Raw genomic sequence first — 26,329 nt, forward strand, 5'->3', positions numbered from 1 at the left:
CTACACCCCCATGGAGAACTGAGGAAGTCAAAAAATCAAAAAGAAAATGCAGGAGTGCTGAGAGAAGGTGGAGAAAAAGTAAACTTACAATACATTATCAAATATTTCGTGAACAACTCAAATCCTACAATAAAACCGTCAAACAGGCAAGGATAGCTCATTTCTCAAAACTCATTACAGACAATAAAAACAATCCTCGATTTCTTTTCTCCACCTTCGATCTTTTAACAAATGTACATTTTAAGAATTCCTCACAACCACCAACAGACAATCTTTGTGAGGATTTTGCAGACCACTTTGGAAGTAAAATTGACAACATTAGGTCCAGTCTTTTACCACATCAAAATGTCATTTTTAACACATCTGGACAGTTGCTTTTATCCGAGGAAACACTGGAGAGCTTTGCCCTGGTTGATGCGAGGACCCTTGGTCGAGTTTTCTCCCAGGTAAACCCAACAACCTGCCTTTTAGATCCTATTCCCACATCACTTTTAAAGACATTTTATGAATTCTTTGAGGAACATATTTTAAATATAGTAAATTACTCTCTTCAGACGGGTGTCTTCCCTGCCGCCTTTAAAATGGCGGTGGTGAAGCCCCTTCTGAAGAAGAGCAATTTAGATCACAGCATTTTTAATAACTACAGACCTGTATCCAACTTACCCTTTTTAAATAAGATTTTAGAAAAGCTGGTTTTTAACCAAGTAAATTATTTTTTAATAAGAAACAATATTTCAGAGAAATTTCAGTCTGGCTTTAGGATGAACCACAGCACCGAGACAGCCCTTTTAAAGATTTTAAATGACATCAGGTGCAATTTAGATAACCGCAAACTGACAGTCTTGGTTCTACTGGATCTTAGTGCCGCCTTCGATACAGTAGACCATCACATTTTATTAAACAGACTGAAGCACCTGGTGGGCCTCTCTGGTACTGTTTTTAGCTGGTTCCGCTCCTATCTCACAGATCGATCTTTCTTTGTAAGTTTGGATACATGTTCCTCCAGAATGCATAAAATTAAGTGTGGGGTCCCCCAAGGGTCAATTTTAGGTCCGCTTCTTTTTAACCTTTACATGCTTCCCTTGGGGGACGTCATCAGGAGACACGGCATCAGCTTCCACAGCTACGCTGACGACACACAGCTGTACATCGCTGTGTCTCCTGATGACACAGGGCCACTTGATGCCCTTTTTAACTGTATTTTAGATATTAAGTCATGGATGGCAGATAATTTCCTACAGCTCAACCAGGACAAAACAGAAGTTTTAGTTATTGGTCCTGAAGGCCAGAGAGAGAAACTTTTACCAAAACTACAAGATTTTAAACCTTCGAAATGTGTAAAGAACCTGGGTGTTATTTTTGACTCTGAGCTCACTTTTATTCCACACATAAAGAATATTACGAAGATAGGTTTTTACCATCTTAAGAATATAGCCAGAGTCCGCCCGTTTCTCTCTCAGGCCAGCACGGAGGTGCTGATGCATGCTTTTATCTCATGTCGTTTAGATTATTGTAATGCCCTGCTCTCTGGTCTTCCTAAAAAGAGTATTAAGAACCTACAACTATTACAGAATTCAGCCGCTCGCGTGCTGACGAGGACCAGAGGGCGGGAGCACATTACACCTGTTTTAAAATCGCTGCATTGGCTCCCCGTCCGCTTCAGGATTGATTTTAAGGTTCTTTTACTGGTTTTTAAATGTCTTAACGGTCTTGGGCCATCTTATTTATCTGATCTGCTTTTACTGTATCAACCCTCACGGATCCTGAGGTCCTCTGGCACCGGCCTCTTAACCATTCCCCGAACCGCGACCAAAACCCACGGTGAGGCTGCATTCAGCCATTATGGCCCTTATTTATGGAACAGCCTGCCAGAGAACCTCAGGACCGCAGAGAACGTTGATACTTTTAAAAGGAGGCTCAAGACACACCTTTTTAGCTTGGCTTTTATCTGACCTTTAATCCATTTGAGTGACTTTGTATTTTATGTTATTTATTATTCATCTTAAGTTTTGTATAGATTTTTCTAAAATTTTACACTTTTTAGGCATTTTTTACTTTCTCTTAATCTTTTAGTTTTTAGCTCCAGTGTTTCCTCAGGGGGGTCGTCCACACTGGGAGGTGTGCCTGCTCCGCCCATGGGGGTGTCGTCATGGGGGTCCCTCAGGCCTGGGTAGCTGGGGGAGGGACTCCACCTTCTGTGTGGGGTCTGTCCTGGTCTGTCCGGGTTGGGGGGGTCTCTGTGGCGATGCTCCTTGTGGTCGTGGCCGGTGGAGCCTCTCGGTGTGGACGGCCACCCATAGGTAGTGTTTTCCTCACCTGGATCGTTAGTGCTAAGCCATGTCACCAGTCCACTTATTGTGTGTGTGTGTGTGTGTGTGTGTGTGTGGGCGTGTGAGTGTATGCACATGTGTATGAGTGTGAGTGAGGGTGTGTGTATGCGTGGGGGATGGGGTCGTATGGGATGTTTTAAACTGTACTTTTTGATTGTTATTTTATCTCTGTATGTAAAGCACCATGAGTTGCACTTACACTGCATGAGTTGGTGCTATATAAATAAATAAAGTTTAAGATTACTTAAAAAGGATACAAATCCCCTCAATTGCAGTTCATACTGTTGTTGTGCCACAAAGGGGGTGCTGGTTCAGTTATTAAATAGTTAATAATTGTCCTTCAATAATTATTATTAATTAATTAAGACGGGGGACCACCTGACTTATCAGGAAAATAATAACTAAAACAGCAAAATCAGTAACAGTTATTCCACAGAATAGCTAGTGTCTGGGGTGAACCCACCACTCTCACTCTAAACGTTTGATGGGAAACAGGAGCACGAACCGCTTTGGTAGTGAGGGAACACTTTAACAAATGTAGCAGCCCCTGCGGACCAATTCACTGTCCTTACTATACGCGTGTGACCTCAGGCCTGCCCCCTTTTGACACTCCTCCTGCGATGGACTACAAACCCCGCTGGGCTTTGGAGTCTTTCCTTAATTCCTTTGTCCCCAAGACCATGCCTGTCAGCTGTAATAAAACTCGAGGCTGGTCTCAGGCTGAGGGCTCAGAGCTGGGCCTTAAAGTTGAAATGAAGGCCTCCCCTGTTCATATAGGACTGTGGCCCAACACTGTCCTGTTTCGCTGTTGTACTGTATACTGGGATCCTGGGAATACCGAGGTGATACTCTCACTTGATGCTGAAAAAACGTTTGATCGGGTGGAGTGGATCTTTTCAAGACTCTAGAAGTGTTTAATTTTTAAATTTTAAATTAATTTCCTCAATTAGAATCCCACACACACTCCCAGTGGCTGCAGTACATACCAATAACAAGTTATCCGCCTACTTTGAGCTGAAACGAGGTACAAGGCAGGGATGTCCTCTTTCACCACTACTATTTGCTGTTGTAGTTGAGCCACTTGCATTAGCCCTGAAATAGTGCTCCACCATCAAGGGGATACATCGGGCGGGTTCAGAGCATAAAGCTTCACTTCATGCAGATGACATGTTATTGTACCGGACCCCCTCTCAAGCCTTCCTGAATTAGTGACTCTACTTACAAAGTTCGGAAAAATATCAGGCTATTAATCATCCCCCTTTAAAATTAGCCCTAAAAAGATAAAATATTTAGGTATATGGGTCACACACAAAAGGATCTTCATAAGGCTAACTATCAACCCTTCTTATGTTTTCTGAGACAAGACCTGGAGCCCTGGGACCCTCTCTCTCTCTCCTTAGGGGGGAGGATCAATACAATTAAGATGAATGTTCTCCCTAAATTTCTCTATCTATTCCAATGTCTTCCTATTTTTCGAACAAAGTCTTTCTTTTCCAATGTGAATAGGAATGTCAGATTTTATCCTTTTTATATGGCATAAAAAACAACCCAGGATTAGTAAAAATATATTACAGAGGCCTCGCGCGATGGGAGGTATGGCACTCCCAAATTTCATGTACTACTATTGGGCTGCCAATATAAGAGCATTGTTGTATTGTTTAAGAAATTATAGCATTGATGTTGTTCGTACTGAATGGACAGTGTTAGAGACCGTATCCATTGGGTTTACTTCCCGGTAGCCTTACTATGTTCCAAACTACCCTTCAGACAGCCTATCTCAGTCTTCACCTCTAACCCAGTTGTTATCCACTCAATAAAAACCTGGAACCAGTTTAGAAGGACCTTTAATCTTACTGACCTTTCACATGCTGCACCATTGACAAAAAATCCCATGTTTGTCCCATCAATGATGGATTAATCTTTTTATGTCTGGGCAAGAAATGGAATAGGTGCAATATCTGACCTCTAAATTGAAAATAGGTTTAGGGATAGGGGTGTAACAATATATCGTGCCACGAAATTTCGCGATACAAAAACGTCACGATACGTGCCGTGGAGGTGACAAACTGTATGGCGATATTGGATTATTAATATTAATCTATTGTGTTGACTAGTAACGTGCATGCCGACCGTTTTGCGGTCCCGATCACGGGGCTCTTGCAGGGTTTTGAGCCCCAAAGTTTTACTTATGTAAGGCTGGTGTAGAGTTAAGCCATACCTTATTAAATTAAACGTTTTTCGGGTCGTGAGTAGGATAAACACAGGGACAACTTCTTCTGATTTCGAGTGTACTTTAATGTCCACTCAACAGTGTAGGATTTTAGAACATCAACACAGCACCTAGTGCCGTACTGTGGCATATCACTCCGCCCAATCTAAAACATACTAAGCACTACAGATAAGCTGACTAGTGTAATTACAGTCCCTGATTTACATCAGAATATAAAGAATATATTTATAATGAACCCTGAATTACCAAAATAACCTTCTTAACAAAAATAAATCTCCTCTTACACTTATAAGGTGAGCATGAATCAATCTTTTTTTATTATGTAAAATTGTATGTATTTATTTATTTTTATTTGTTACATTTCTGGAAAAGAAAAAAGTCAAATCATACATGAGAGAAACTATTCAGTTTGTGGCAAAATATTTTTACTTGTATGAAACTGAAGATGCATAATGCAAACCTGACATTTACTTTTAGTTCAGTTTGTGGAAATTGGTTGGCCTGGCTTTCTCTTTAAAACTTAAATAGTTATAAAGCATTACAAACTGTAACAATAGGGCAAATGCACAGCATTGTTTTGTATTTTGTGTCTTTCAAATAAAAGACAATTTTTTCCAGTCATATGTTCCTCATTCAAGGTTGTTAAGAAAATACTGCTATAATATCGTATCCTCAATATCGTGTATCGTACCGTATCGTGAGATTAGTGTATCGTTACACCCCTATTTAGGGATGACATGCAGCAAAGGTGAGCAGGCCGGGATTCGAACCTGCGACCACTGCAGGAGGAGTTTAGCCTCAGTATATGAGCCGCTTGCTTAACCACAGAGCGGCCCAAATTGCAGAGCTTTTGCGTTTTCCTCCACGAACTCGCCTGTGACATTGCGGCAAAATTTGACGTTTCAAAATTCAACTTGCTCTTACTCAGTCCTGTCCCAGAGGCCTCAAATGTTCTTTTGTATGATTAGAGTCCAGCTGTGAACAGGTCCATATGGAAATATATAGGCATACTCATAGCGCCTCCTAGTGGCAACAGGAAGGGACACGCTAAACGTTTTGATGTAGGTGTTCTGACATAATGGTCAAAGAGATGTCAAACCTGGTCAAATTCATGCTTAAGAAGTTGATGGAGCCAAATCATGTCGTAAAATTGAGTTTTCATCAGAGGACCTTGCCATGGTGACCTTACCATCGAATTTCGATGCTTTGCCAAGAGTGGAAAACTTGTTCTAACTTGCCCCTGCATTGTCCAATCTGAACTAAAATTCATAGTTTGATGAGGTTTCTATGCTGAACAAGTGCATATAACAATCTTGGATGAACTCCATAGCGCCACCTTCTGATGAAAGGAAAATGTTTTTTGTCACATTTTGTACTGTAATTACACTGTGCTTCATCAGATCAGGGTGAGATATGTACCGAATGTACCCAAACCTGTTGTCACATACATTTTCATGGGTTTACGAACAACGGCACCCGTGACGGCACCATGGAACAGGAAGTGGATGGTTTTGCCACACATGTATGAAAAAAAATGATTAAAACTCACCCGTTTGTTTTTCAGAGGGGACATTCAAATCGTCAGATTCCTTTTACAAAGGCAACATTTTCATACAATGCAACAAAACTTACTAAGAAATACTACCAAATCCACCAAGCTGGACTTGATCTTTGATGTACAGTCGTAAACTTTTGCTGCTGAACTTCATGCTGTTTCTGGACACGCACTACCTGGAGAATGACGATACCGAGATACTGCCCTCTATGACATCATAGAGCTGTTGAGAGCTGTTGTTTAAAAAGCTTTCCAGAAGGAGCAGGTTTCAACACTTTGTTTACCCTCTTATCTAAGATGAAGAAAAGTCATAATGATTCAGAAAATGCTGAAAAAAAATATTTACAGCACTTTATTTACGGCCAATCAGGCAATGGTTTGTGGTCTATTATTAGTTGAACCTTTTGTGTGGAATTTTATGCTACCAATTTTTTGTGAAATAATGCTCTGATCTTTATATTCAAACATGTGTGTGAAAATGTCACAATTGTATCATTTCTTTCATTTCAGCAAATAATTTGTATTGTGAGGTCAAATGGGCCTGTGGAATATACCTAGAAAATAGGACATACAGTCAACCGTCAAAGCCTGTATCTTTTAGCTATGGTTTCTGACAGCGCTGTGGCATAAAATAAATATTGTAATTCAACATTCTAAACTGAAAGCACCAGACTACTTTGCTCTCTTGTGAACCTCTTAATAGTTAAAGATGAAACACTGACAAAAACTTATAATTTTCCTCATTCTGCTCAGCAGACTGGGGACATAGTTTTATTCATTTGCAATACCCTACCTCTTGTTATCTTGTGCTCACTGTTTTGAGGGAAAAGGGGAGCAAATCCCATTGGCATTTGTTATTTAATTCTTACTGCTAAGCATAGGGTTATGTTACTGTGTTTTGTGTTTTTCTCTCTCTCCTTGTTAACATGAGTCCCAGGGTATGTTTTGTTACAGTGCTGCATGATTCATCAGTGCAGTCAGGGTCAGGCAATATATGCGCTGCATTTCTCAGGCGTGAAACCAAACACTTAAGATCCCTCTCAGAAGAATACTGGAGTAGATGACACCGTTATACGACTGTTAAACAACAGTGTAACAGTTTATACAATTAAAAAATAACCCTCTCTTTTGGTCTTGAAGGAGATAACAAAAATCTGCAGTTTTACTTAGTTTAATTTATATATAGTTACATTACCAGTCAAAAAGTTTGGACACAGTTTCCCCATTCATATTTATGTGAAAGTGTGTCCAAACGTTTGCCTGGTTGTGTATATTTTAACTTAATGTGCAGGAGTTAAGACATTGAAAAGGTTTCACTCTTTGATTCAGATGCATGTTGGTTCAGGGGCCTGTACTACGAAGCAGGATTTGGGGTTAGCGAGGTAACTTCAGGTTTAACCCTGGGTTTTCAGGACTACGACGGTGGTTCACTTCTCACCGGGGTACATCGCCATGGTAACTTATGCTGAACAGCTAACCTGCTCCGGAGCAGGTTATGTTCGAGATACAGATCGCCGGGTATAAAAGCACCGCCCACTGACCAATCAGCTCTCTTGGAAAATGGCATGCCCTTTCGAAGAGAATCCAGTGGAGCTCGGTGCGCGGATCGTGAGAGGATCCCTCCGAAGAGAACGCGTATTCAGGGACCGCCAAAACCCCTTTGCTTTCCCTGATGAGTAGCCTACCTGTATTAACGATCCAAAAAAAAGGAAAAAAAGAAAAAAGAGGTGGAGGAGAAAATAAAAAATCAATCAATCAATCAATCAATCAAAATAAAACAAATCATCACCCAAAATCCGATGTACAGTCAATCCAAAACTAATACCAATTAAATAAATAAATCAAGAAGAAATAAGAAAGAAGATGCATTTGTAAGGGGATAGCAAAAAAGGGATTTTCAATTTCGTCCCTCGAACATTCTGAGAAGTCACTTTAAAATACTAAATACCCCCCTCCTGAAAAAATAAAAAATAAAATAAAATAAATAAAAAAACCCAATTCGTTGGTACAGCATCAGCACAAGTTATCGGTCAACAACAATAGTTATAGAACCAATATATACAGGACTGTCTCAGAAAATTAATATTGTGATTTTCTGTAATGCAAACACAAAAACAAAAAAATGTCATACATTCTGGATTCATTTCAAATCAACTGAAATATTGCAAGCCTTTTATTATTTTAATATTGCTGATCATGGTTTACAGTTTAAGATTAAGATTCCCAGAATATTCAAATATATGTTTATATCCCTATGAATTTACGCATTTATCAGTCAGCGATCTTTTGCCAGCTGTCTTTCCTGCATTTTGCAGCTGCAACTGTGTTGCTTTTTGCCTGTATTATATGCCTATACTCATCATATTTCCGTAAAATTATTGTTTGCTCTTCGCTACTGAAATAAGCGGCTCTGACAGCGGACTTCTCCATGCTTGCGATTGGTCATGCGCTGAAAACATCGCCCCTTTTATGTGCACGCGCTCATATCCAGATTGGAGAAACCTGGGTTGATATACCGAGTTGATAACCACCGTCGTGTGACCGCTTAGCGTGATTGCAATTGTCCGGGTTAGTGAATCTGGATAAGGAAAAGATATCCTGGGTATGTTGAACTTGCTTCGTAGTACAGGCCCCAGGAGTTCTTGTGTTTCTACAATGTAAAAACAGGAAATGTCAGACAGACATAAAATGTATGAATACAGAAAAACAAACATAAACCAAGTAAAATTAAGAATCACTATGTATTTGCTGATAGTATGAATCCAGCATGGTTTATGTTTTTCTAGTTTCTAGTTTAATGTAATTTCACTTTCAAAACAAAGTTTGGAAGCGATTGTTGTATACAACACATCTTTAAGTAGTTCAAGATGTGTTTTGGAAGTTTGAAGCATAATGGGCAAGGGTGAAAGCCTGAACTTTTTACTGGAAAACTCCACTGCCTCAGACCGTCAGGAGCAGTCCCTGATATAACCATGGGCATCGTCCTGCGGGAGACCTATGTAAAGCACTACAAAGGGGAGTAACTTTGTTTTGTCAGTTTTTTTTTTTTTTTTTTTTTTTTTTTTTATTAATGGCATTTAGGCCTGCAGCAGATAATAAAAATATGGTAAATGGCATTTAGCGTATTTTCTGCACCATAAGACGCACCTTCAAAAAAATGGCCAATTTTAGAACTCTCTTCACATATAAAGCGCACGGAGTATACGGTAAGATACCGTACTATAGTGGCTGGGGCTGAGTTACGTATCTACCTGATGGAGATGCGCTACAGGGGATAAAAAAAAAAGAAGAAAAGTAATGTAAGTCAAACTTTATTAACAAAATAAAAAATAGCTTTCTGAAAACTTAATTCACTCCCAAAACAAATGCAGAGGGAACTTCTCCAGTTCATCCCCGAATCCCTCGAAATCTTCTTCCTCTGTCGGAATAGACAGCTGGGTGAGTGAGGCATCCAGTGGTCCCAGCTCCGTCTCGTCAGAGTCGCCATTATGCGTGTCGGTGTCGCTGCTGTTGACTTGAACGTCTGTGACGATTCCTGCCTTTGTGAAACCGCCGTTACTGCAGTTTTTAGCACAGTTTTTAGCGGCATTACTTGGGCAACACATACAACAGTACCCTCAATCCCCATGACTACAGTAACAGAAATTACCGTAATGTTCCTATATAAGGCGCACCGCATTATGAGGCGCACTGCCTCATAATGTTTTTAGGTGCGCCTTATAGTGCGGAAAATACGGCGTATGAATTTTGATTTGTGGACTCAATCAAAACTAATTTGGTTATGAATTGGACTGATTTATTTTGAATTGTGGGCTTTCTATTTCTAGAGATTTGAGTCTACTTTATTGTGAACAGGCACTATATAACTATAGTAATTTGAATTGAATAAACGTTATTTGAATTAGTGAGTTGAACAGAAGCTTTGTTTTAACCTTGTTCGGAGACGGAACCTGCATTTCTGGGCTTAGAAGCATCTAGAATGATGCATCACGCAGTGGAATTGTGAAGTCTTCACAAAAATCATATTTCATAAATTTTGTTTACTTTAGAATGCATGAGGTTGTATCAGTGACCTTGGAAAAGATAATTTACACTTCTGTTATTGCAGCATTAATGGAAAAAGGCTCTTTGAGATTTGAGGGTAACAGCTTCCTTCAAGAACACATCTTTTGTATCATATCCAGTGCTTAATTTGTCCATGAAGAGGTCCCGGATCCTAGTGCGCACGGGTGTATACAGTGTTTGTGAAATTGCACCAGTAACTGTTTCACTGTTTATAGACAATTACTGCATATTATAGCTGAATAAACATATAGGAGATGCAAATATCATGGTCTCGGCTCGCTTCCATTCCAGACCTGGAGCGGTGCGTTTTTTTTATTTGGAGTGAGAACATTATCCACACAGCAACCGACACAACTCCATTCATGTGTATGTGCTCCGCAGCGCAAGGAGAAGAGTCGGTGCAGAGGCTCCGCCCCCTTCTCTCCTATTGGACACAAATTTATCTCTTCTTCCTTCTCTCTCTTCTCCCTTCTCTCCTATTGGACGTGCCGAGGAGTCGTCACAGCACAGCACGGTGAAATTAAAAAAAATTCAATTCGGGTTGATTGACAGAGGAGGTTCCGGATCCAATCAAATAGGTACCGGATCTTGTTCCGGCAGGATCCGGCACAAATTAAGCCCTGATCATATCTATACGTTTTTCAACAACACAATGCAAAGACATCTACACACATTACAAAGGCATGGCTAAAGAAGAAGAAGGTACAGGGCATTGAATTTTTCTACCTGCAGTCCTGGCCGGTCCCCAACAGAGAACGTGTACATACTGTAACTTTTTTTTCTCACATTTTCTAAATTGAGAGATTAAAAACCATCCATGTACATTCATGAGTGATCAAACATTACTTCAAGGTTTGAAAATAACATTTTGTATTTCTGTTATATGTCTATATATGTATAAGGGCATTTTATTTCATATGGGCCCTTTTTTTCTTCCCGGGAAAGTATTTTTTGGTTTCCTGATCTTTCTCATAAATCCAGAGAAACTGTCTAATCTAATGGCTTTTTTTTTATAAAGATAAAACACTCACTGAGCCCACATGGCTATTCATCTTTCTTGTGTGAGTTAATATTCCAATTATTTAACATTAACCTGCATTAAAAGATGAAGCACTGTCCATATTCAGTGTAAAGTAAATTGTCAGCAGTGCCAGAAGACACCATCAGGAAATTCCACTGCTCTGTAAGAATAAATAATGTATTCATGGGGAAAACAAGCACCAAAAATATTAATATCTTTCTAGATGGAAATGGTAGTGACATTGCATCACTAATGACAGCATATTTATGAGTAATTTAGTAAATGTGTTTTGTACTTGCTGCTGCCTATCTTGACCAGAACTCGCTTGAAAAAGAGATTATTGATCTTCATGGAATTTTCCTGGTTGAATAAAGGGTCAATAAAAATAAAAATAAATAACCAAGCCTTCAAAAATAGCTTTTTCTGTGCATTTTTGTGGTTCATAAAACTGAGATCAAAAAACATTTATTTAAGCTTTTATTCTGCATTTTATGCATGACTGTACTTGGCTACACAATTATTTCATTTAGAAACATCATTTGACAAGCTTTAAATTAGCATGGAACACTGCTAGCCAAATCCATCCTCGGAGGAGAGAATATATAACACATGCTGAATATTAGCTGAGCTACTGGCTGCATCTGCAGTTCAAGGTGGGTTTGAGATTATATTATTCATATTTAACACACTATATGGTCTTGCTCCTAGCTACATTACGGAGGTTTTAAGACCTCAGAAGCCTACAGCATCCAGCCTGAGATCATTAGGAAGGTCACTTTTAGCTGTACCCAAATCTAATTTGAGAACTCGGGGTGACCTTGCTTTCTGAATCAAGGCTGGAAAGCTTTGGAATGACCACCCTGAGGAGACCAGGTTTCATTAACAACTGCTAAATCTATTCTTCAAACTATAAACTTGTCCTAACCTACTTAAATCCACTGAAAACTGTTCTTTAATGGGGACATACAGCTCACTGGTTATAAGGTGCCCCATAGGTCCAAGAAACATACCCTTTAGCTTAAGATGTCATTTTCCTAGTTTATCACTTTTGTCATACTGTACATGTTATTGTCAGGTAAAATTAATGTCCTAAATGTGATGCACTCAAGAGAAAGAATGCAAGTAAAAAACAAACAAACGAACAAAAAAAGGAAAATCAATGCCCAAAAAGCAGAGGTGTATAATCCAGGTGCCATAAAGTAAAAATCCAGTCCAGCAGTTGTTCCAACCAATCACTAACCCAGCTCCACTGCAGGTAGATGGTACGTCGTGAAAACCCTTGTTCTAAATGTACAGGCTGATCCAGAAACATGGCAGGGTTTTTACTTTATGGCACCTGGATTATACACCTCTGCCAAAAAGTAGGTACCAGGAAGAATGAAGAAATGTCAGCTACAAAAGTTGAAATCCATTTTAAGCTTGGTGGTCTTGTCTTGTGAGAGATCTGGAAATGTACATCTCTGTCATTTTGTGAGACCTCTTTTATTTGGTCAGCAATCTCCTCGCTTTCCTCACTGTTGGCATTCCTGTTTCTTGTTAGGGCTGAGCGATGTCCCTTAATGATTGAACAAAAATCTGTAATCCATTTTGGCAAGGCAATTAATATTGCAACAAGAGAAGCAGTTTCAGAGGTCTATAAAAAATTCACTTAATAATTAATCATGAAAGCTAAGTTCAAACCAAATCCTTGCTCGTAGTTGAGTGAGCAGACAGATTTTGAACATAAGAGATATGTGTTTCTTGTGTCTGGATTAATGGAGAAGACATGCCAAAATTCTCAAAGGCCACACGGAATAAACTATTTTTCATTTAAAGAACCCATATTATGTAAATTTGCCTGACCATAATTTTATATGGGCAGGGGTGAAAGTAGGCCGGAAAAAATACTTTGAATGAGCGCAGCTCCAGCAAAAGAAGAGACCTACTGCTTCCCAAATGTCCAGCAAACAGCACTTAAACCTGAACAACACATCTGCTATACACTATACAGTATTACTCAAACCGAATACTTATTAAATGCTTTTGACTAATCCCAAACTTAGAGTCGTGTTGCATTTTGATTGTTTATTTCAACTATTTCAAGAGAGGACTGTCTTCTACTCACCAAATTAGCATTATCAGAAAGAGGAGTGAGGAGCTGCTTCTCTAAAATCCACATGTAAAGGCAATCATGATAGCACTTTCAGTAACAAAACAACACATGCCAATGTCATGCCATCTTAAACAATATATTTTCTTTATAAATGGCTTTTATGTCAGTCCAAATCATCTTTTTTGTGATGTTTTATCTCCGCTAGTTAAAATTATTGCTAGCTTTGTGTTGTGTTTTAACTTTCCATTAAAGGCTGGTTAAAGTGAGTACTATCTGTTAATATATTGGAGCTGATTCAACTTATTTTAGTTATTGACTTATTTCACTAATATTCAATAACTTGCAGTTTTGGCATGTAGAGGTTTATTCCAAAACTGCAAGTAAAATGTACTGTTCATGATATTCCCTTTTTGCTACTCCAGCAGCACAGAAAGCTGTTCAGAGAAGCTGTGTACAAGGTGTTCAGGGATGCTGTGTACACGATCAGCAGGTGTGCACACACTTCTTACTTTACTTCACACAGACTGCTCAAATGCTTTTTTACATTTTTTTTTTTAAGAATCAGTGACACTGAGTAAAACAGTTGTGATATTTCTGGCAAGAATGTAAAGGTAGGTTTAGCAGTCTCCTATATTTTTGGATGGCATGGCATCTACTAATATTTGAAACACCATATCAAGTGCTAGCTCCCTTCCCCCTCTCCAGTTTTCTTGAGAAATCATGCCCCATTACAAACTCTCCCAAGCCTTTCACCCTTCCTCCAAGTCATCAGCATCAGCTTGCGTGAACTCTGCCAGTGATTGGATGGGGCCAAACAATGTCCTCACAGGATGGGTAGCTAGCAGATGGTGACAATATATACTGAATGTGGAAAAAAGTTTTGAGTTAGAAATGATGTAGACTGGTTTATCCCACCTCTCAGTCCAACTTCACCCACATGAAAGGTGGGTTATTGTACCCTGTTGCAACACCTCTTTCATTTTCTCTCTTACAGACTTTGCTGCAGTTTTTTTTTTTTTTTTTGGCCATCCTCCAGAAAAACCCAGTCTGTTCCAGTTGGTCAGCCAATTTGCCAAACTATCAACCAGGTGATGCAAGATAATTTTGTTCAGTAGCATTGTCTTTTGTTAGAAGGAACTCCCCATCGCAGCTCACTTTGGTATTTCTATCTTTGGAGGCCTTTTTACACATACAAAACTCTGACACTAATGGAGAGGTAAAACCCCTAATGACCTCTTTAACAGAGACCAAATGGTGCCACATTCTGAAATGCCAGATGGTTTGTTTTTCAGAACCATCTGGGAAGTCTAACACAGAAGCTGTAGGAAAAACGTCAGGCCCCTTCACAAAAAAACCAAAAAACAAAGCAGGAGACTGTATGAAGCATCTGTCCATCAAAGGCCATATCAAACTTCAGTCAATCAGATGAAACAAGCAGAGTCATACCGTACCAATCAAATACAAGTTATTAGTGATAAATATCAGTGGACCACAGTACATGGATATCAGTGTGAGAGGCTGATTGGTCCTAACTTTTGTGTTTCTTAGCTACAGACAAACAGAGCTAATGAAAGTCCAACTGCTTGGCAAGGTCATGTTAAAGAATAGTTTATGATGAACTTAGATACTTTGAATGTTATGCAAATTCCAAAATACATGGTCTGCGTAAGTATTTTCGAAATGTTTTATAAATAATATGCAAATGGAAATGTGCACTGAATTAAATTCTTCATAGATGCAGTTTTTCTTTTTAACTCCACCCTTTACCTTTCTCTAAAAATCATCAAAAAAGAAGAGTTACTTGGAGGAAATTAAGTATGTTTTCTCACTTTTTTCCTTTTAGCCAAATTACACTTTCACTTTATTATTTTCGTCCAGCCATGTGTTTGTTCAGGCATGTTAGGAACCATTGTGCGCTTCTAATGGATCAGCTGATAACAGCAAACAAGAATTCATTTTAAAAACACCTCTGCAACACCAACCGTTGCACAATTTGTTGCTTGTTAAAGGTTTATCTCCAGCTACCCAGGCTCCACCTGTGCCAGCCTATCTTCTTGAGCCAATGGTAGCTCTTAAAGTGATAACACAGCACAATGTTGCTACCCTGCTGCTCTTCATTATGCCTCTCTGCTAGCAACAGCATGGTTGCTGGATAAGCAGCGAACAGCTTAATGCACCACAATGAATGCCAAACATGACTGCAGCAGCCCCTTGTTGTTAAAAATGGTTTATGATTAATGAACAATATGCAGTTGTAGCTTTGTTTTAAATCAAATAGAAGCCCTGCTGGGCAGCATCAGTCACCAACTTTTTATGGCAACATGTTAAAATGGAAGTTTTAATGTGATGTCTGAGAAGTGTACTTTTGCAAAACCTTGTTTGGATTCACATTTTTAAAGAGAAAGGGTTTTTGATTTTGTCCAACAGATGAAATCAGACAGACTCATTGTTTTGAAGCTCTCTGACTTCTCTATCTCTGCTGGAAAAATAATATAACTCACATTACATGGGTTCTCTGACACATTAATTTCAAGGACTGGCAGTCATTCTGAACAGTTGCAACACATAAATACACCGCTTTGCAAAATTCAGGCAAGAACAGATATTTGTTTTCTTTTGCTGTTGACACAGTGTCTGGAGCTAAATGCACTCAGTGCTTTCATCTCTGTCTGGCAGTGTCATCTTGTTTTTTCCTAGCATTTATGCACCAGTCAACAGATACCGCCGTTTTGCTTTTTGCTGTCTCTGGAAACGAGAGGGATTTAGGTGCACCATAGCCCAATAGGTCAAACTGACATATTCATAAATTAAAATACAGAAGTACTAGATGCAGCTTAACTTTTCATTTTTGTTTATATGAAATACATATCATGTTAGCGAGGATAATACCTAATTGTACCTTACAAATGGATTATATGATTTTTGCTTGTGTTGGAACAGCAAAGTCTTTTTTTTTTTCTCTAGCTGTATTCATTTTTTTTTTACCTTGTCTGCACACATATTAATGGTTGATACCGTGCCGGTAAAAGCCTAAGGCATATATATATATATATATATATATATATATATATATATATGTATATGTATATGTATATATATATATATATATATATATATATATATATATATATATATATACACATACAAACCCAGTGAGTTTTTTTTTTTTGGGGGGGGGGGGTGATATCCACTGCCAATCCAGGAAGCAAGAACACATGGAGGCACACGTCAAGCACTGGAAATCTGCAACAAAAACCACAAACGAAAGACAAAACTGACACGGAGCCGACCAAAACACGAGCAGCAACGAGATCCGATCACAGTCTAAGCTAAGCTACCGCTACCGTTAACTAACCCCAAAAACTACAGAGCAAGCATGCAAGTGTGCTAAGTGTGTGTGTGTGTGTATGCATATGTGTGGCTATGTGTGTGCATGTGTGAATATATATATATATATATATATATATATATATATATATATATATATACTGTATATGTGTGTGTGTGTGTGTGTGTGTGTGTGTGTGTGTGTGTGTGTGTGTGTGTGTGTAATAATTCTAACAAAGCTCCACCTGAAGTGTATCTATAGTGGGGGAGGGGGGGAGCAACCCCGCCACCCACGAGACCAGAGGCCGACAAGGAAGAACCCGGAACCCAGGCCACCAGCAACCCCACAGAGGGCGGGAAGAAGGCGGGAGCCAACCCACCGCCAGCAAATCCTCCATGGCAGGACCCTTTCATACCGCATTCTCACCGACAAAGACGCACAATCACGCACCGTTTCCCCCTCCCCGGGGGGTCCAGCACCGCCAGAAGGCACCCCAGGCTGCGCGGCGAGCTCCGCCAGGTCCGGGCATCGCGACCCACCTATCCCAGGCCGGCGAGGGAACGCGGGTGATGTGGGCCCCCCTCCCGATTCGGGTGTTGAGTGCATGTGATTATTGCCATAAAAACAGGGAGGGGGAGGTCAGGGTATCATGCTGACAAAGATCCCCCCCTCCAGAACGAAGTATCATTGTTAAATGTATTCATTAAATGTTGAATGTGCAGTGTCTACAGTGTTATTAAAATCCGGGGGGGTTCTCCGTGCACTGTGAGCAGATATTAGAGGTGACAAAGCCCATCTGGAACATCCTTTGTCCTGTATAATGTATTCTATGAAAAACTTTGTACTGTATAAGTTGCAAGTTTGGGTTCTTAGTCATAGTAAAAGTATTTAAACATATTTGTGACCAAGAAATCTGGTCGGTGTTAAGAGAGAGATCCGCCTCCCACTTTGAGATCGGGAGAGAGACTGAATTATCTAATTTAGACACTAACCTGTAAAGTTTTGATAACAACTTTAAAGTGCTTAGGTTCAATAAATCTATTATCCTGGCAGGAAGTTGTAAGTCTAATTGGTTAATTTTATATGTTTTATTTATTATGGCTGTAGCACGGCGTGTGCCACGGGCCCGACCGACAGGATGGAGAGACACGGAGCTTAGTGCAGACCCTTCTTTATTTAAGTTTCACCAACACCAGAAACCCTCACACGTGCCCAAGCACCTTCTCCCAACTTCTCCGAACCCCTTTGCTGCTGTCCAGCTCTGCTTTATAAAGGCAGGCAGGGTGGAGAGCGGCAGCCACTCAGGTGGATGGGACACAGGTGCGTGTGTCCCATCAACCTCTCCACCCTGCCACACATCCCCAACGCCAATCTCGAGCCGGGGTCCGTCCGGCCGAGCCTACCCCCCCCCCGCCCCCTCGGAGCGGGAGAGGAAGCCCGGAACCCCCCCGGGCCTTCCTGGTCGGGGGGTCGTCCCCGGCGTCGGCCTGACCTGCGTGGAAGACGCTCTCGGGGCCGGGCCCATGGTGGCCTCGGGCCAAACGGTGCGTCCAGGACGACCTCCTCCTTCGTGACGCGGCCCCGCGCCAGCTGCCGGTCCGCCTCCGGGACCGCCTCCTCCTCCTCCGCGACGCAGCCCTGCTCTGGCCGCTGATCCGCCCCCGTCTCCGCGGGACCCGCCGTCACTGGCGGCTGCGCCTCCGCAGCCGCCTCCCCAGCCAACTCCGCCTCCATCTCCCCCTCCGCCTCCGTCTCCGCCGCTGACTCCGTCCCAGGAGCCGTCGCCTGGTGGCCCGCAGCTTCTGCCTCCCGGCCTCTCAGCCATGGTCAGGTCCGCCATGGCCTGGGCGAGCGCCTCCAGGGCCCGCTCCGTGCCTCTCTCGTCCATCCTTCGGGCCCCACGTTAGGGCGCCAGTGTAACACGGCGTGTGCCACGGGCCTGACCGACAGGATGGAGAGACACAGAGCTTAGTGCAGACCCTTCTTTATTTAAGTTTCACCAACACCAGAAACCCTCACACGTGCCCAAGCACCTTCTCCCAACTTCTCCGAACCCCTTTGCTGCTGTCCAGCTCTGCCTTATAAAAGCAGGCAGGGTGGAGAGCGGCAGCCACTCAGGTGGATGGGACACAGGTGCGTGTCCCATCAACCTCTCCACCCTGCCACAGGGATCATGTGTAACTTCCCCTGATTGGTCCTTGATAGATGTTATGGTTGTTTTTTCTTTATTTATATATACTATATATACTAAATATTTCCCCCGATCTGTTAGCATGTGCAAAGTTTTCCAGGCGGAGCCTTTGTACTAGAAACTGCGTTTTTGCGTCAATTATTTTATTTAATTCTATTTTAGTTTTCCTTATTCTATTAAGGATATGTTCGTCTGCAGAGGTCCGGAAGGCCTCCTCTAGCTGTATTCATGACAAGAGGTTAATTGCTCGTGCAGCCACAGAACTGATGGAGATCACCTGCACAAGATTTCTCCGGCATGACACACACATCTATGGTACTTTTTTTAGTTTTTTTTTTGTGTGCATAGGACTAGAATAACCTTGGGACCTACAGTAATTTGTCAAAAGTGCAGAGGACATCTGATAGTAATTCAGTGGACCATGCCTGTAATATATGAAGTAAAGATTCTACAGCAAATCACCTTAAATTTACCAGACAGATGGATGTGCTACGATTTTTTTGATTTTTTCCATCAGCATTTAGTCCATACATTGAGACATGAAATCAAAGAAAGACAAAAGTACAGAGCCATCTGAAGAGCAACGATGTGACATTGCATTGCAACATACACCAACAAACTATTTGCTATAATGAATCAGGTTTAATGCAAACACTATTTAGAGAGCCCATAGCCTTTAATACAATGAAAACTCCAGCTACAATAGATGAGAAACATTTTTACATCACACCCTCCTTGGCATGCCATCATGGCTTTTTTTTTTGTTTGTTTGTTTAACTCTTCAAAGAGAGGAGGATGGTGAAAAGAGGTATTTGTAGCTTCAAGTGACCCCCCCGGGAGGATAAAAACTGTGAAACCTGGGTAGCCATAACTATTTCATCACATTAAAAAAAGTAATCAGTTTTGATGTTAAAAGTCATTGAGTCAAAAGTGATGCTTTATTGAAAAGAGAACGTCAGAAATACATTAGCTGGTGATTCATTCGTGTAATTCCTGGGATTGTTCATCCACTTTGGAAGGAAGGCTAAATGGACATTCCTCTGTCTGAGTATTTGGAGGTTGTTTTATATAATTGTGGCAATCACGGCTCAACAATAATTATTATATAATTGTTTACCTGTCAGGTCATATCATTTGGGGATCAAATGGCTGAAAAGCAACACTCTAATCTCATCTAACAGCTTCATATTGGCAAACGCCTCAGAAGTTTAATTTAATTGGCTGTTTTCACCCAAAAAACAGGTGGAGACAATTCACAAAGGCAGGGCACCTTGATATATTGTTCTCATCTATTCTGTTTACCGTTTCTATTGAAACTTAATCATGCTCATCATTTTCAAGTTCACTTTGATTATATTCCCTGTCAAAATGTGATATCTTGTGACTGAATTCCACCTCAAGAATGAGTAATCAGACAATTGCAATGCAATATCACAAATAAATGCCAGCAGATTTCTGTAAATGACAGTTATTGCAGGTCCCAGGTAATATGAATAGCTTGCAAATGAGTCACAAAAGTTCAAAAAATGAATGCCGATGTTCATAGCCACTGGCTGTCAAGAGCCACAACTCTCTTAACTAAAAGAAAATCAATGGAGCAACATCAACTAAACACCACAACGCATAGATGGAGTTTGCTATCAGAACAACAATAATGCCTCCCAGCGAACAACTAGACAAAGCAACCATCTCTATCTACCTAACATAATTAGATAATTTGTACATGGCTGTTTTTTCTTTTCTGCAAATGTTGCTTTTGGGATGATATATATATAATCATGCACCCACCCTTCTTTTAATTTGTTTTTACTTAGTGCAAGTAGATCTTATTTTAACACTTGAATATTTTAGTGCTCTCCCATTGAACTCAAAATGTCCCTACTTTTATGCAAATATGCTTTGATTCTCCTCAAAACTGTGTTTTTGCATTCAAATGTACTGTAATGTGCATTTGGGCACGTTACAGTAAGCAGTCTGTTACTTGTGCAAATGCGTTCCATTGTGAGCTCTTCTGCTTGCACTCAGGCTCCTTTTGTGTGATTTTGGAACTTCTGCTCTAGGATTTTTGCTTCTTCCTCTCAGATTGCTTTGAGACACGTCTGTTAAAAAATTCCCAGTAATTAGAATGCCAGATATGATGCCATTCTACTGCACAGTGATCCCTCCACACTGTTACATGGTATAACTTGCATGAATATACTAGACCAGTAAATGTTATCATCAATCTTTCATCATATTGGTGCTGTTTGGAAGAAAATCTCAATCAATAAATCTTTACTTGTAGAGCACTTTAAAAAAAAACACTATCGACCAAAGTGCTTTACAGTTAAAATCAAATAAAAACATGGTCTACAAAAATAATGAGACACATAGAGACTTACAATCATAAAAAATCCAATAAAATAGAAATAAAAGTGTAAAATTACTCAATTAATAAATGCTATTAAGAGCCAAATGCCAGTCTGAAGAGGTGTGTCTTTAATTTGGATTTGAATAGAGGCCGGGTCAGTGAGGGACTGTAACTGAAGGGGCAGCCTGTTCCAGTTTAGGACCAGCTACTGCAAAAGCACGATCACCCCCTTTTTCACCCCTCGTCCGTGGAACCTCTAACAAAAGTTGGCCTGGTGAACGCAAAAATTTCGCAAAATGCTGGGACCGAAATGTAAAACATTGCAGAGATATGGGGGAGCAGGGCCATTTATGTCACTAAAAACAAACAACTAGAGCTTAAAATGTATTCCAAATTCAACAGGAAGCCATTGTAAAGAATATAGGACAAGTGTGGTGTGGTCGTGCTTCTGCGTATTTGTCGGCAGGCGAGCTGCGGCATTCTGAACGAGCTGCAAATGACGCAGTAAATGTTGGTTGATGCCAAAGTAAAGGGCATTACAATAATCAAGCCGGGAACTAATGAGAGCATGTACAGCTTTCTCAAGGTCACTCCAACTCGAGAACGGCTTGACTTTTGCAAAGGGTCGAAGTTGCTGAAACTCACCCTGACGACAGAGTTGATTTGTTTGTCAAAAGCCACACCCAGATTTCTGACTACCTAGTTGAAATGAGGGGCAAAGGCATCAAAGGCTGGACGACTGAGGGTCTACACTGGTCTATTATATACAGGGGGCATAAAAAAATAAGTGAACTCTGTAGTATCCCAACAAAATGTTGATTTTTTCAACAGGTCTGAAGTGTTGCTTTTACTTGAGTAAACACTGGAGAGTTTTGTCCTGGTTGATGCAAAGATGCTTGGTTGAGTTTTCTCTCAACTAAACCCAACAACCTTTTAGATCCCATTCCCACATCACTTTTAAAATCATTTTATGGTTTCTTTGAGTATGAGCTTTTAAACAAAGTAAATTGCTCTCTTCAGACTGGTGTTTTGCCTGTAAAACAGTGGTGGTGGTGGGGAGGCCCCTTCTGAAGAAGAGCAATTTAGATCACAACATCCTTGATAACTATGACCTGTACCCAACTTACCATTCTCAAGTAAAATCATAGAAAAAAATAGAATAGAATAGAAAGCCTTTATTAGGGCCGAGCACTGACAGTGCGAAGGCCCTATTGCAGGGGTAGGCAACCCTGGTCCTTGAGTGCCACTGTCCTGCATGTTTGAAATGTTTCCCGGTTTCAACATACCTGATTCAAATTAATTGTCCTCATTAGCTTGTCATCAAGGTCTGAACAACTCTGTTGATGACACAGGTACTTGTATCACGGTGTGCTGAAGCAGGGTAGGATCTAAGACATGCAGGACAGTTGCACTCGAGGACCAGGGTTGCCTACCCCTGCCCTATTGTATCTGTGTTCTGATGAAAGGAGGGCCTTTTTGCCCCCCTAAACGTGCCCCAAAAGTCCCCAAATTTTGCACGCAAGCCAGGCCTGGCGAAAAATTTGATATTTCATGGTTTGCATTAATGGGCGTGGCCTAATGGCTCAACAGCGCCCCCTAGAAAACTTTGTGACTCAAGCCCCACAATACGGTTTGACGTACATGCACGAAAATCAGTACACACCTGTATCATGTCGCAACTTAAAGAAAAGTCTCTTGGCGCTATGGCCGAAACCGAACAGGAAGTCGGCCATTTTGAATTAATCGTGTCATTTTGGCGAAATTTATGCCATTCCTTCGTCCGTTAATACGGCCGTAACGTGCACCCAGGTGTGTTATACATCAAAATATGCGTCTCCATCCTGTGACTACGCGCATTACTTTCTCTTTCAAAAGTGTTACCATGGCGACGCTACACGCCAAAACGCGCGCCCCCCCTTCATCTGATTGGTCCATATTTGATAGTTCCCCAAAAGTCACCAAATTTTGCTATAACTTTTGAATGGTTTGACATAGAGAGTCGTGGGTGGTGTCATCAAACTATGTATTGAGTCCTTGGCCTTCATTGAACTGAATTAGCCCCGCCCCTTCTTCTGATTGGTTGTCACTATTTCCTGCTATAACTTTTGAATGGTTTGACATAGGAAGTCGTGGGTGGTGTCATTTCTGATATGCTTATGGGGGGCGGTGGCCATGAGTGCGAGGGCCCGTTCATCGCTGCTTGCAGCTTTAATTATCATTATAATGGTACAATGAGATTTGGCAGCAGCTCCATAAAAGTGCACACATGTAAAGACTATGTAAACAACAAAATAAGAAACAGGAAACATAAATATACAGGACTATACAGAATAAATATACAGAAATATACAGAAAATTAGAATATTGTGATAAAGTTCTTTATTTTCTGTAATGCAATTAAAAAAACAAAAATGTCATACATTCTGGATTCATTACAAATCAACTGAAATATTGCAAGCCTTTTATTATTTTAATATTGCTGATTATGGTTTACAGTTTAAGATTATGATTCCCGATGGCTTCCGGCTTAGCTTTACATGGGGTGAGACGTAATTAGCGGAGCTCCTGCAGAGTTAATTTTAATTCAGCATTTATTGGCACTTTTTGTATCACTCCCACGGCTTTGGTTTTAACTAACCTATTTTCAACGCGGTTACTTCGACGACTTACCACGGAAATGCCTCCAAAGTCCTTCAAAGCGGGGAATAACCCTCCAGCTAACCCGCGGCCTGCTGCTCATGCCGTCTCCTCGCCCCGCGGTGATTCCCCTCCTCCGGAGAGCACCTGCGCTGCGCAGGTTCCAGCTGCGGAGTTCAGCCGGCTTAAAACCGAACTTCTCTCCGCTCTTCGCAATGATGTTGCGGCTGTATTTAGGTCAGAGCTTCAGCAAGCACTGAACGAGAATTTAACGTCCATTAAGTCTGAGCTGCTTTCCCTTAAAGCTGATCTTTCTGGCAGTATTTCCTCCATGAAGGCGGACGTCGCGGGTCTCGCAGCCACGGTCGCTGGGATCGAGCTCTCGCTCTCAGGCTGCTCAGATGACGTCGTTGCTCTCCAGAAAAAAGTTGATCACTTGTCGAAAGAATATGTGAGGCTGGAGGACAGATGCGAGGATTTGGAGTCAAGGTCCCGTCGGCAGAACTTGCGGATTATTGGCGTCCCGGAGGAGGATCCTGACTCTTCATCTGCAGCAGGTGTTTCCAGGCTCCTGGCGGAAGCCTTCTCCCTCGACGCAGAGCCGGTGGTGGATAGAGCCCACCGCACCCTCATGCCGAGACCGAAGACCGGGGAGCGGCCCCGCGCAATAGTGGCAAGGCTCCATTATTACACCGACTGCGCTGACATCCTGAGAAAGGCGAGAGAGCGGCAGCGGATAAAAGTCCGGGGTATGAGCATCTCCGTGTTCCCGGATCACACAGCCAAGACAGCGCGGGCGCGCGCTGCCTTTAATGACGTGCGCCGTCAGCTGCGGGAGATTGAAGGAGTCCGGTATGGATTGCTGTACCCCGCCCGGCTGCGTGTAACCCATGATGGCCAGCAGCGTGACTTCACGTCGCCAGATGAAGCCCTGGCATTCATCAGGAAAATAAAAAAAGTGACTACCAGCTAATTTTCTGGGACGATTTATCCAGCTTGCTGTCCATGCGGGACTCTGGCCCGGGGTGAGTGACTGAGTCAATTCAGAAAATGGGACTTTATGTCGTAAATTTTTTATTTTCTATTTTTTTTTTTTTTTTTTTTTTTTTTTTAATTTATTTATTAATTTTAATTTATTTACTTTTTCTCTTCTAACTATCAATGGGAACAACACCGTTTAAAATTGAAGGCCTAATCATTTCTCTGGTATGATGCCTTGATTAGAAAATATGCACACACCCCTGTCTTTGCTTAAATTGTGTGCATGTGTGTGCGTGTCTGTGTGGGTGTGCGAGTGCATATATGTATATATCATTGTTCTATAGGCCAAAGATCTCCTTAATTTTAATTAACGTTTGTTGTTACCCTGACAAGACAGCGATCGTCAGAATTGCTCAGATTGTTGGTTTCGTATGCCTCCATGCGGGACTCTGGCCCGGGGTGAGTGACTGAGTCAATTCAGAAAATGGGACTTTATGTCGTAATTTTTTTTTTTTTTTTTTTTTTAATTTATTTATCAATTTTTTTTTTTTTTTTTTTTTTTTTTTTTCTCATCTAACTATCAATGGGAACAACACCGTTTAAAATTGAAGGCCTAATCATTTCTCTGGTATGACGCCTTGATTAGAAAATATGCACGCACCCCTGTCTTTGCTTAAATTGTGTGCATGTGTGTGCGTGTCTGTGTGGGTGTGCGAGTACATATATGTATATATCATTGTTCTATAGGCCAAAGTTCTCCTTAATTTTAATTAACGTTTGTTGTTACCCTGACAAGACAGCGATCGTCAGAATGGCTCAGATTGTTGGTTTCATATGCCTCATATTTTATTTTTATTTTTTTAAGGTTTTAACTCTGCAGGAGCTAATTTTGTTTTCGTTTTTGTATCTAGCTTTACAGTCGAAAGCATCTCCTTTCGAGAATGGCTTCCTTTGAAGCCAGCACGGCTGTTTCCATCGTTTGGGGATGGGATCATCTAATGTGCGTTGGGTGGGTGGGCGGGGGTTATGGGATGTTGGCTTTTTGTCTCTGTAGGTATGTATATACTCCTGAGTTTTGTTTGTTTTGGTTTTCCCTTTTACCTTTTTTCCTTATATCTCCTCTGGTGGTGGGTGAGTCGGTCTTATTTTCTCTCAGAGAATGCCTATGAGCGATCGTAATCTGCGCAAGCCTGATACTGGATCAAACATTACATTCACTAGCTGGAATGTTAAAGGTGTGAATAATCCAATTAAGCGATCAAAGATTTTTTCACATTTGAAACGCTTAGACACTGACATAGCTTTCCTTCAGGAAACTCATTTGCGAAATAAAGATCATTTCAGACTCAAACGAGCTTGGGTGGGTGATATTTTTCATTCAAATTTTGATTCTAGGTCTAGAGGAGTAGCAATTTTGATCAACAAAAGAGTCAATTTCTCCGTCTCCAGGACAATATCTGATAAGAATGGTAGATATCTTATTGTTGCGGGCACTCTATACTGTAACCCTGTATTGTTGGTGAATATATATGCCCCTAATTTTGATGAC

This window comes from Cololabis saira, chromosome 2 (genome assembly GCF_033807715.1).
Source record: "Cololabis saira isolate AMF1-May2022 chromosome 2, fColSai1.1, whole genome shotgun sequence".
Lineage (NCBI taxonomy): Eukaryota > Metazoa > Chordata > Actinopteri > Beloniformes > Belonidae > Cololabis > Cololabis saira.